Source organism: Saimiri boliviensis, chromosome 16 (genome assembly GCF_048565385.1).
Source record: "Saimiri boliviensis isolate mSaiBol1 chromosome 16, mSaiBol1.pri, whole genome shotgun sequence".
NCBI lineage: Eukaryota > Metazoa > Chordata > Mammalia > Primates > Cebidae > Saimiri > Saimiri boliviensis.
This window is the reverse complement of record NC_133464.1, coordinates 14,099,325-14,112,167: the sequence shown is the minus strand read 5'-3', so window position 1 is coordinate 14,112,167 and position 12,843 is coordinate 14,099,325. Positions and strand designations below refer to the sequence as shown.

The window sequence follows — 12,843 nt, the reverse complement described above, 5'->3', positions numbered from 1 at the left end:
AGACTGTGGGCCTTGAGGCTCAGGGAGTCAGATCCAAGGTCCATTTAGAAGTAAATGATGGGATGATGCATTGAATGCTAGGTATGGCATGTACGTGGTTCATAAGAACGCTATGACACAGTGGATGTAAAAAACATCATCAGATAGATACCTAAAGCCTGAGTCTTTGGAGCGGGGGTGACCTCCTGAAGTGTGTTCTGCCTTCCCCACCTTTTCCCTCCCTCATAGCTTCCCGTTCTTCATGGCATTTAACGCACTTGTCACGAGCCAGGAATGTGTGCCTCTCCCTGTTATGTTTGGTCTCCCACACTGGGCTGGAAACTCCACATTCACTCTTTATGCCCGTGCCCAGCACAGTGCCTGACACAGTAGGCAGTGATTAAATGATTCTTGAATGAATGCATCATCATATGGTCACAGTAAACAGAATCCATCAGTAATTATCCATTTGACATGAGAGGGTGGAAAGGCAAAGTTTTTATGCATGAGTGTGGGTGTGTGTATGTTTTCCTAGATTATAGATTTGTCTAAACATTCCTGCTAATTTAAGATATCAAATCTGAAGGTTCTTTCTTGGCTTGAATTTTTGAACAGAGGCCAAGGCTGTTTTTAGATTCCTAAATATTCTCTCTTTTGTGAAAGAGTTTTCGAAAGGATAAACGGAGCATCTTCTCTACAACTGGTTTACATTGTTGGTTTATGCATTTGAGTTGTGGGCAGAGGGTAAACCTCAGTGTCTGAAGGTGGCTTTACCCCAGCACCGAGGTATCCCTGGGAGAGCTTGGCCAGTCTAAGTCCAGGTGGTCTAAAGGTCCTCGCTAGCCAGTGTCCCTGTCCTAGCTACATTCTGTTTATTTCAGAGCTTCTCACCTATTGAACACATAACACTTCCTCAACTCAGGACCAGCATCTAGAAGTCATATTTTAAGAAAGTCATGGTCTTCCAGCTTAGTGGAAGCGTCTTTTCAGGATCCAACATAACATTCACTTTTATCCTGAAATTTTCTGTTTCTGGTTTTCCCCCAAGCCTCATCCTTCCCCCACCTTCACGCCATACACTCCAGGTTATTACTGAAATAAGCCATGATGGAAAGCATGGCCCAGAGGCTCACTTCTGTTGCCTTCTTATGGCCAGCGTGTGGAAGAGCTCCTCTGCTCCCATGCCTTCTCCATTGGAGCTTGTCCATCAACTCGGAGACTATTTTGGTCTGAGTCCCCCACTTGGGAGTTCTGCTGTTCATTTGATGCTCAGTGGGCTGTAAGCTCCTTGAGGACCAGGCACCGTGTTTACTCACTCCTGTCCCTTCTGGGAAACTGCTAACTGGCCTGGCTCTGAGACCTCTCATGGCCCCACATATTGTTTTCTGTGGGAACCACTAAGCATTAGCAACTAGCCTGTGACCAGCAGGGATTAGCAGCGTTCAGGCTCTGCAAACATTTAATGTGCTAATTGAGGAGCCTAGGGATCGGCCAAGGAAGTGACTTACAAAGGTGGAAACGGGACTGTTGACACAGGTGCATTTTATTAATTACTGGTTTTGGGAGAATTTGTAAAAATGTTAATATTTTGGGGGTTTAGTTAGTGAAGGATAAGAAACTTAATCTTCACAGCCATATGGTTTACTACTTTATGTGATTTTTCCTCTTTTAAAAATTTTTTAAATTTGGGTTTTAGTAAGAACAAGCCATTTCATGCAGAACTTACTGATCGTATTATGTAGGTAAATGGAAAAATATTTCCTAGAACAACTTTTTATCAAAGAATTCCAAAACATATCAGTGGTATTCAGAGGCACCTATGGCACATCTTTGGGCATTATTCAGTCACTCCCATTCCTTTATACATTCTTCTGACAAGAATGGGAGTCATGCCTCCCAGACTCTTGAGTCCCAGGCTCCGAGCATGACCGAGGCAGCTCCTAAGAAGAGAGAAGGGAAGAACATTTCCTGAGGATCTTTGCTGTGGCAGGTTCCAGAAGGTGCTTTGGCGCATCTCACGTGAAATATGGCCTGCTTTGCCATATTTCAAACTGTTGAAGTTTCTTATTAAGGTCTCTTAAATTAACTGCAGATGTAGGAAGTGAAATATTTAGTACACAGAGAAGTGAAGTCACCTGAAAGCTCCAAATAACTGACACTATTTAAATGTGCGGTGTAGCCGGGCGCGGTGGCTCAAGCCTGTAATCCCAGCACTTTGGGAGGCCGAGGCGGGTGGATCACGAGGTCAAGAGATCGAGACCATCCCGGTCAACATGGTGAAACCCCGTCTCTACTAAAAATACAAAAAACTAGCTGGGCGTGGTGGCACGTGCCTGTAATCCCAGCTACTCAGGAGGCTGAGGCAGGAGAATTGCCTGAACCCAGGAGGCGGAGGTTGTGTTGAGCCGAGATCGCGCCATTGCACTCCAGCCTGGGTAACAAGAGCGAAACTCCGTCTCAAAAAAAAAAAAAAAAAAATGTGCGGTGTGAGGTGGCTGGCTGCGTGGAGGAGGCCTTGGCGGAATAATTCCCCCGCTATGGTGTCTTAGTCTTCAAGTAGCCAGTGCAGTACCTTGGCCTGTGGTAGATCCTGAGTAAGTGTTGACTGAAATGAAGATGCCGTGGCCAGTGCTGAAGCAGGAATCAGTGCAGTATGCTGTGGGAATACAGAGGCAGGGTGGCTTTTGGAGGGCACCTGGACCATTCCCAGGGAAGCTGCCCTTTGGGCAGAGTTTAAAGGATGGCAGAGGGAAGAGTGTTCATAGCAGAGGGAACTGCATGCACAAGGCCCAGCAGAGGAGTTAGGAGCAGGTAATTATGGAGTGTGGGATTCCCAGGAGCTGGGCATGACGTTGAGAGTGGGGGTTGGTTGGGGCCAGACTATAAAGGGATTTCCAGGCCAGCCTGGGACCAACTTCAGATTTACATACCTTTGGCAACAAGGAGCCAGTGGAGATGTTTAATCTCTTTTGACCTCCATCAAGTTAGCCTTTCACTCTGTAACCTGGTCTAAGAGGTAGTCCCATGTCATTTGAACCCCTTGGCTTTCTCTTTTACTTAAATTACATTCACAGTCCGCTGTGAAATCTAATTGGAATAGACAAAACGTGGTGGAACTCTGCAGCTTATGCAGCCAGTTCATCCTCACATTAATGTACTTATAATGTACATTTAAATAGTGTCAGTTATTTGGAGCTTTCAGGTGACTTCACTTCTCTGTGTACTATATACTTCGCTTCCTACATCTGCAGTTAATTTGTTAAGAGACCTTAATGAGAAACTTCAAACAGTTTAAATGTCAATTACCATTCCAGTAATCTACCCGTATTGGTCATCAGAATGTAATCCCTGGTGGATGTAATTTAAGACAGATGACATTCCAGAGCTTCAGTTACAAAGAATTTCTATATTTCGGGACTAATAAGCTGGCTCCAGTGGTGGCTACATTTGCAGGACTGTCTGCACTTATGACTCATCTAGCACCAGCTCTACCCAGAGCTTTCTGACCTTGGAATTCACACTGGTTTTGTGTTTGGGCTGATGCTTTTGAATCTAAAAAAAGTGCATACAAGTATGCCAAAAATGTAGTAAATATTGTAGATAATTTCATTTTTTAATCCTACACTTTTGAGAGGAAAAAAGTATTCATGATATACTTTACCATAGATTTAATTAATGGGATAATCTTTAATTCCTGACTCAGACATCTGGATTTGTTTGTTTCTTGCCACTGTCTCCTTTTTTCTGTGTTCCTTTCTTGTTTCTATTTTTCATTAAGATAAATACTTAAAGGGTTGACTATGATGATGAGTATTGTTTTAACAGAAAGTAAAATTAAAAGCATGCAGAATAAATTAACCTTGCATTTTCTTGGCAGGTCAGTTAGTGGGTGTTATATCCTTAGTTGTTTGTGCTACAAAGTAAATAATTTTTGGCAGCTGGTTTGGCTTTCACCACTTCTAAGCCTATGACAAATGGTCTTGAAAGATCTTTGGTCTTAAAAAGGAAAATTTTGTGTGTGTGAGTTTTAAGTTCAGTTTTGTTGGGTTTTGAAGGCTTTTTTATGTAAGCCATTTATGTGGCATTTTGTTTTATTTGAATTTGAAATTTTTTTTAGTTTTAAAACCAGAGTCTGCCACATTCAACTTTTTTTCACAGTTGGCATTTAAAAGTTAATTTGCTGTGCTCGCTTCAGCATCATATATACTAAAATTGGAATGATACAAGATTAGCATGGCCCCTGCACAAGAATGACATGCAAATTCATGAAGCGTTCCATATATTTAGAAATGGAAATTCTATTTGACCCAGCAATCCCATTACCGGGTATATATCCAAAGGATTATAAATCGTTCTACTATAAGGATACATGCACACGAATGTTCATTGCAGCACAGTTTACAATAGCAAAGACCTGGAACCAACCCAAATGCCCATCGATGATAGACTGGACATGGAAAATGTGGCACATATACACCATGGAATATTATGCAGCCAACAAAAATGATGAGTTTATGTCCTTTGTAGGGACATGGATTAACCTGGAAACCGTCATTCTCAGCAAACTGACACAAGAACAGAAAATCAAACACCACATGTTCTCACTCATAGGCGGGTGTTGAACAGTGAGAACACATGGACACAGGGAAGGGAGCATCACTCACTGGGGTCTGTCCGGGGGAAACAGGGGAGGGACAGCGGGGGGTGGGGAGTTGGGGAGAGATAGCATGGGGAGAAATGCTAGATATAGGTGATGGGGAGGAAGGCAGCAAACCACACTGTCATGTGTGTACCTATGCAACAATCTTGCACGTTCTTCACATGTACCCCAAAACCTAATGCAATAAAAAAAAAGAAAAAAAAAGTTAATTTGTTTTTTCTGGGTTTTTTTTGTTTTTTTGTTTTTTTGTTTTTTTTTTTTTTTGAGACGGAGTTTTGCTCTTGTTACCCAGGCTGGAGTGCAATGGCGCGATCTCGGCTCACCGCAACCTCCACCTCCTGGGTTCAGGCAATTCTCCTGCCTCAGCCTCCTGAGTAGCTGGGATTACAGGCACGCGCCACCATGCCCAGCTAATTTTTTGTATTTTTAGTAGAGACGGGGTTTCACCATGTTGACCAGGATGGTCTCGATCTCTTGACCTCGTGATCCACCCGCCTCGGCCTCCCAAAGTGCTGGGATTACAGGCTTGAGCCACCGCGCCCGGCCGCTTTTTCTGTTTTTAAAAGATAATAAAAACTAAGGTTTCCCCCACTAAGCATTTATTAGTCAACCTCTTTTGTAAATGGAAAAATTAGTTTACATGGCTTTAGATTGTTTTTCTCCCCAGGGGAAATAATGTTGCTAAATAATTTCAGAACTGCATTCACGTATTTAGCCTGCCATAAGTCACCATCAAAGTGAAGAAAATGGTCGAAGTTAGATATACCTGCACATGTGAATTTCATGTATTTTCTGGTAATCAACTCTGTTTTAAAGGCTTTTGGGAGTTGTTTTCTTTCAAAAGCAGCCCACTGGTGCTGTATTTGGCATGTTGTGTGTTATTAAAACATCACATAAATGCAGAGGTACTAGAACGTGAAGTTTACAAAACCCATCGGAACATTTTTACTCCTGTAGCTAACATGATCACTTCTCCAAGTACAATCATCTTTGTGTTGTGAGCCTGTATACAAAACTGGTGTCTGGCATATCTGATTAGAATGTGAAATTTAATATTTTCCACTAGTTATTTTCCAACAAGCAAAGTGAACCGATACCTGTTAACTGTATATATTTGAGTAAAAATAGAAAGGATCAGTTGCTTAATCAGCTTTACTGCTGTGAATTTAGGAAGTGAATTCACATCACCCCTCTCTCCAGAGAGATGACTTGATGACTTATTCTCGGTTTCTTTAAGTGACATTGTGGACCCTGTTTGGATTAATCAGCAGCCTTGGGAGTTGGAGCAGTCATTTGCAATATTGAGCGGAAAAGTTGCTTGTGCTTGGAAGAGTCAGAAGGCCAGGAGTGAAAGACGTGGCCTCATCCTTTCCCTGGTGGCTCCTCACCTGTGAAGTTGCACCAGGGTGGTAATAAAATCATAGGAGCTCATTTTATGTGAAACCATTAGCAGCCTGAGAATTCAGGACTAGCTGCCTTTCATACTTTAAGACACTGGAAGGTGTCATTTATAAGCATAGCGAGCCTGCAGGAAGGCAGAACAGGCTTGTAAACCAGAGCCCGAGGCTCTAGACAGCAATGAGTGTGTAATAGAGTTTAAAGTCTTAGGTTATCAGAATTACAAATGGGCCTTTAAGTGTTGTGGGCAAATCCCAAGAAACATCTGTCTATAAAAGGCAGGTACAATGGCCAGTTATTTCCTCCTCGTTATTGTGATATTGTTATTTTCTGTTTCTACCTTTGTGGATGGGAGAGGAGGAGAGGGGCCTGTGCTACAAGTGTAAGAATAAAATTGTAAATATTTGTGTTAGTTGGAAAAAAGTTGACTATAGTAAGTGTCACAGCTAATGTGGCGGTTTTTCACCTTGAAACAGCGACTGCCGCCTGGTTCCTGCCACCTTGCTCCTCGGACTCTGAACTCCAGGCTGGGGCAGGCATATGTGACAGGCAGAGAGAGCCCTGGGGTTGGGGGAATGAGGAAGTGTTTCCAGTTCCCATTTGGTTTATGCTTTGGAGGGTTCCCCAGTGTGGGGACAGCGTCCAGGTTCTTGGCCTGTTGGAATGACAAATGGCCCTAACATTGGGCTATCGCAGCTTCATTATTTCTGTTCACAGCCCTAAGAGTGGTTCTTTATCTGAAACCATGAAGAAAACCAGAAGATTAGGTAAGAATTCAAGAAACCATTCTGTAGACGTTGCCTCCTGACACGTACAAGTGTGTCTGTTGAAATCTCAGTACTCCAAGTCCCCATCTATCTGCCCTCCACCTCCTCCAGGTGTTAGACATGTTACCTGATTGCCCCTGGTTGGCCCTCATCCCCTCCCCATCTGGCCGGCGATCTCCCTGAATGGGGGCGGGGTGGGGGGGGGGGGCGCAGGGCATCCTCCTGCTCCTGGATCCTACAATATCCAGAGACGCTGGTTCCATCTGCAGCCCCTTCTCTGTACTGTGGATTTCACTGCTTGTCTCTGTCTCGAGCCGCTAGGAAGCATTTCTTCTGATTCTCATGGGCAGCTCAAAAGGACTCCCTTAGAGAGAAGGGTGGGCCTTTAATATTTCTGTCCTTCATCTCAAAGTCCATTTCTTTAAAGTAGACACAGAGGAGATTGGGCCCCAGCCCAGGAGATCTGTGTTGGCTGGGTGAAACCACTGCACCCTCTGGGCCCTGGGCTCCTGTTGCTCAGGGTTCCTTTTTAAAGCCCACTTGTTAAAACTTCTTCCTTTACCAAGGAGATGTTATGCTTATCCTCTTGTGAGGATCTCAAAGTGTTCTAGCACCTCTTCTTGGAGAAGGTATTTGCTGGTTTGAAGACGACTTCTGCTAATGGACCTGTTTAGTCACCAAGTACTGGGCCTTCTCCCATTGTATTGTCGAAGAGGCTCTGCTCACCCCTACCCCACCGGCTCTGGAAAGTACCCAGAGTTGGTTGGATGTGGCTTCTCTGCTTAGGTAGCCTTGTACCCCTGGGAGGATGGGAGTCTAACCCGGAAGTGGATTGTTCTCATCTAGCAGAAGCACCTATGCTACTGGATACAAAGCCCCATCTTGTTTCAGAAGCAGCTTGGAGCATTTCTTGTTTAACTGTCATGTAACCCCCTTAAGCAATGCTTTTTCCAGAGCAATACCATCCTGGTAAATTGTCAGATGCCTCTTTCAAATCCATTTCTTTAAAAAAAAAAAATCCACTTTTCTGTTTATTCTGGAGTCACTCATTATGCAAATATTAATATATTTGTGAGAAGTGGTGTTCCTGGAGTTGAAGAAGGCTCTTTAGCAGGGCTGCGGGTCAGTACAGTCCCTGAAAAACATGACTATTTATAACACAGGCACCAGAGGGTTCAGAGAAGTGCTAAAAGTGGCGAAGTTGGGGGCAGGGGAGTGCTGACAAGGATGAACTTTGCCTATTTCACAAGTTTTGACTAAAGTAGTTCTGAATAAGAAAAGCGTTTGATGAAATCTTACCTGGTATAAAGACATATTTTGGGCCTCTCTTTTTTCTTTCTTCTTTTTGTTCTTTCACCTTTCCCCTGTGACCTCCCATTCCAGCTGAGCCCTCTTGTTCCCATCTGCCCTGTACTGTTGATCTTAACCCCAGCTCTGCCCTCGCTTAAATCCTGTTCTTATTCTTGGGGAAGACTGCAGTCTCCTGAGCTGTTTCTATATGCCAAGCACTGTACTTTATATACATTAATATTATCATTAGGACTTATTCTTTTGCCTGTTTTTCAGATGAGGAAAGTGAGATTCGGGGAAGTTAAGTAACTTATCCAAACTTCCATGCCTACTAAAGGATGAGCAGGAGCCAGACCCCCATTTCTGAAGCATGTTTGCCGAACTGCTACACTTCAGCCACCTACTTGGACACCTTTGGAAGGGAGGATTCTTTTACTCTTACCAAAAAGATATTAGTAAAAATAAGTGCAGGTGTGGTGGCTCATGCCTGTAATCCCAACATTTTGGGAGGCAGAGGCAGGTGGGATCGCTTGAACTTAGGAGTTGGAGACCAGCCTGAGCAACATGGTGAAACCCCGTCTCTACAAAAAAAAAAACAAACAAAAAACAAACAAACAAACAAAAAACCAGAAAAATTAGCCAGGCATGGTGGTATGTGCCTGTAGTCCCAGGTACTTCGGAGGCTGAGGTGGGAGGATTGCTTGAGCCTGGGAGGCAGAAGTAGCAGTGAGCTGAGATTGCACTACTCACTCTAGCCTGGGTGACAGAGCCAGACCCTGTCTCCAAATATGTATATATACACAGACACACACACACACACACGATATATGCCTATATTACATACATATATAATATCTACGTGTGTTTATATAATAAAATGCCCATAAACTGAGGATTCATTAAATAGTCATATTATTGTAATGATGTAGCTGTTAAAAAGAATAAGGCATTTCCCATAAATGGTAGAGTAGCTTGATTGCACTAATCCCCCTGTATTTTATATAGATTTTTAAGATCCACACATTTTTTTTTTTTTTTTTTTTTTTTTTTCTGAGACAGAGTCTTGCTCTGTCACCCAGGTTGGAGTTTACTGGCACCATCTCAGCTCACTGCAACCTTTGCCTTCCGGGTTCAAGCAATTCTCCTACCTCAGCCTCCCAAATAGCTGGGATCACAGGCGCACGCCATCATGCGCAGCTGATTTTTGTTTTAGTAGAGCCGGGTTTCACCGTGTTGGCCAGGCTAGTCTCAAACTCCTGACCACATGATCCGCCTGCTTTAGCCTCTCAAAGTGCTGGGATTGTAGGCATGAGCCACCGTGCTTAGCCTCACACAAAATTTCTTTTTAAAACTACTATTATATGGCACCAGAAAGCAAGCAAAGTCAAGCAGAAACTGGAAGGGAATCTACCTCGAGACAAACTGTGGTAGATAAGGTTTGCAGGTTGGTAGCTTTAACCTGAAAGTATTCCCAAAGCTACTTAAGTGGCCAAAAGCCACAGCCTTACTGTTTTGAGAGGTTAAAGGGCAGAGGTAGAAATTGGCAGAGCAGTCAGAAAGTTAGGAGGGAAAGCCCAGAAAGGAGGGAGCGACAGAGGGGACAAACACCCAACTCTGCATATGAAATGGAACAAATCCTTGGTTGGCCACTGAACTATGTGTCTGAAGGTCTGATGAAAAAATGGCAGCTTTGGGCCGGGCGCGGTGGCTCAAGCCTGTAATCCCAGCACTTTGGGAGGCTGAGGTGGGTGGATCACAAGGTCAAGAGATTGAGACCGGCCGGGCGCGGTGGCTCAAGCCTGTAATCCCAGCACTTTGGGAGGCCGAGGCGGGTGGATCACGAGGTCGAGAGATCGAGACCATCCTGGTCAACATGGTGAAACCCCGTCTCTACTAAAAAGTGCAAAAAATTAGCTGGGCATGGTGGCACGTGCCTGTAATCCCAGCTACTCAGGAGGCTGAGGCAGGAGAATTGCCTGAACCCAGGAGGCGGAGGTTGCGGTGAGCCGAGATCGCGCCATTGTACTCCAGCCTGGGTAACAAGGGCGAAACTCCGTCTCAAAAAAAAAAAAAAAAAAAAAAAAAAAAAGAAAGAAAAAGTGGCAGCTTTAAGCCTGAAAAAACTGAGCAAAGATCTTGGCTACTACCTATCATAAGAAAGACAGAACTTGGTATTTGTGTTCAGCCAAGTTAGCTGTCTGCTAGAACAAAAATCACTCTGCAGAAAAATGTGCAGAATCCAGAATCTCTTTATCAATCATAATGTCCAGTGTCCTACCAAAAGCCACTAAATAGAGGTTAGAAATGGGGAGAAAAAGTAGATAATAGAAGCCAAACTCAAGATGATAGAGATTTTACAATTAACAGACAAGGACTTTAAAGTATCTATCATAAATATGTTCAAAGACTTGATAAAAATATACATGCAACAAATGAACAGATGGGGATTATCAGCCTATAAATAGTAGCTATGGGCCAGGCGCAGTGGCTCATGCCTGTAATCCCAGCACTTTGGGAGGCTCAGGTGGGTGGATCACTTGAGGCCAGGAGTTCCTGACCAGACTGGCCAACATGGCAAAATCCTGTCTCTACTAAAAATACAAAAATTAGCCAGATGTGATGCACACCTGTAATCCCAGCTACTAGGGAGACTGAGGCAGGAGAATCTCTTGAACCCGGGAGGCAGAGGTTGCAGTGGGCCAAGATCGTGCAAGTACACTCTAGCAAGACCCTGTCTCAAAAGAAAAAAAAAAAAAAGCAAAGCAAAGAAATAAGGCCAGGCAGGGAAGGTAGCTCATGCCTGTAATCGCAGCACTTTGAGACCAAAGCGGGCAGATCACTGAGGTCAGGAGTTTGAGACCAGCCTAGGCAACATGGCGAAACCCTGTCTCTACCTAAAATACAAAAATTAACTGGGCATGATGGCGTGCGCCTGTAATTCCAGCTACTTGGGAGGCTGAGGCACAAAAATCGCTTGAGCCCAGCAGGTGGAGGTTGCAGTGAGCCAAGTACTTCAGCCTGGGTGGTAATGTGAGACTCTGTCTCAAAAAAAAAAAAAAAAGCTTAGTAGCTATGAGAAAGCTGAAAGGTTAGTGGTTGTCAGAGGCTAGGGGGAAGAGGGAGTGGAAAGTGATTGTTTAATGCATATGGGATTTCCTTTTGTGCTGATGAAAATGTTCTTGAACTAGTGGTGATGCTTGTACAGCATTGTGAAATATATACTATGTGCTACTGAATTGTTCACTTGAAAATGGTGAAAATTGTGATTTTTATGAAAAGAAAGAGCTGAAAATACATGAACTAAATAGAAATTTTTAACAGTAAGCTTAATAGCAGACAGAGTTAACTAAAAAAATAGATCAATCCTATGTACTCAGTTTGAGGAAAAGAAAGATTGAAGAAAAGTAAATAGAGCCTCAGAGACCTGTGGGACAGTATCAAGCAGTCTAACGTGTATAGTTGGAGTTCCAGAAGAAAAAAAGAGATTAGGGCAGAAAAAATATTCGAAGGGATAATGACCAGAAATGTTCCAAATTAGGTAAAATATATTAACTTACTGATCCCTCAACAAACACTCAGCAAGATAAGTTAAAACACACACATGTACATGAGAGCTACACTGCTGAAATCCAAAAATAAGAAAAGTCTTGAAAGCTGCCTGAGGCAGAAAAAAAAGATACCTAGAAGGAACAATAATATTACTAACAGCAGACTTCTTATCAGAAATAATGGATAGTAGAAGGTAAATGTAGTGAAAGAAAAAATATCAACCCAGAGTTCTATGTCCAGCAAAACTATCCTTCAGAATTGAAGCCCAAATAAAGACCTTTATAATTAAATAAAAACTGAAAGAATTTGGTGCAAAGAATCTATGAGAAATGCTAAAGGAATTTCTTTAGGCTGAAAGGAAATAACCCTAGATGATAACTTGGATCTGTAAAAAGAAGTGAACAAGAAATGATGAAGAAGATAATCAGAGATCTATCTATATTGATAGGAGCATGTAAAAGTAATAATAATAAATATTTATATAGCAGTTGGTATTCTGAATGCTTTATATACACTAACTCACAACCCTTACAACAATCCTATGAAATGGGTACCTTATTAACATCATTTTACTGAGGTGGAAACTGAGGCACAGAGTAACTTCCTCATTGTCAGATACCTTGTCAGAGGCAGAGGTAGGATTCAGACCCATCATTCTGACCTCAGAGGCCGTTCTCTCAACCACTATGCTAGACTGCCTCTCAACATAGACTTTTACATGAACAAATAGGTGCTATTATGTGAACAAATAAGACATATCATGGCATGTACAAAGCAGTGTGCATATATATAGTATGACCCTATGTGTGTAATCAAAAGTATGTATAAAGGTATTCAGTTTTGGCCGGGCACGGTGGCTCAAGCTTGTAATCCCAGCACTTTGGGAGGCCGAGGCGGGTGGATCACGAGGTCAAGAGATCGAGACCATCCTGGTCAACATGGTGAAACCCCGTCTCTACTAAAAATACAAAAAAAATTTAGCTGGGCATGGTGGCGCGTGCCTGTAATCCCAGCTACTCAGGAGGCTGAGGCAGGAGAATTGCCTGAACCCAGGAGGCGGAGGTTGCGGTGAGCCGAGATCGCGCCATTGCACTCCAGCCTGGGTAACAAGAGCGAAACACCGTCTCAAAAAAAAAAAAAAAAGGTATTCAGTTTTGTTCAGGAAGGATACACAAGAAGCCTTTAACAGTGATAACCTTC

At 43.1% G+C, this 12,843-nt stretch overlaps 1 protein-coding gene and 1 non-coding gene across 3 annotated transcripts in view; both read left to right on the top strand.

Annotated features, from left to right (window-relative positions):
- The window catches only part of CLYBL (citramalyl-CoA lyase), a 290,952-nt gene that overhangs the window by 16,473 nt on the left and 261,636 nt on the right, over positions 1-12,843 (top strand). The window lies entirely within an intron of this gene.
- LOC120365796 (U6 spliceosomal RNA) lies at positions 4,162-4,264 on the top strand. Its single transcript, XR_005580645.1, has one exon. It is a non-coding gene; the product is annotated as a U6 spliceosomal RNA (small nuclear RNA).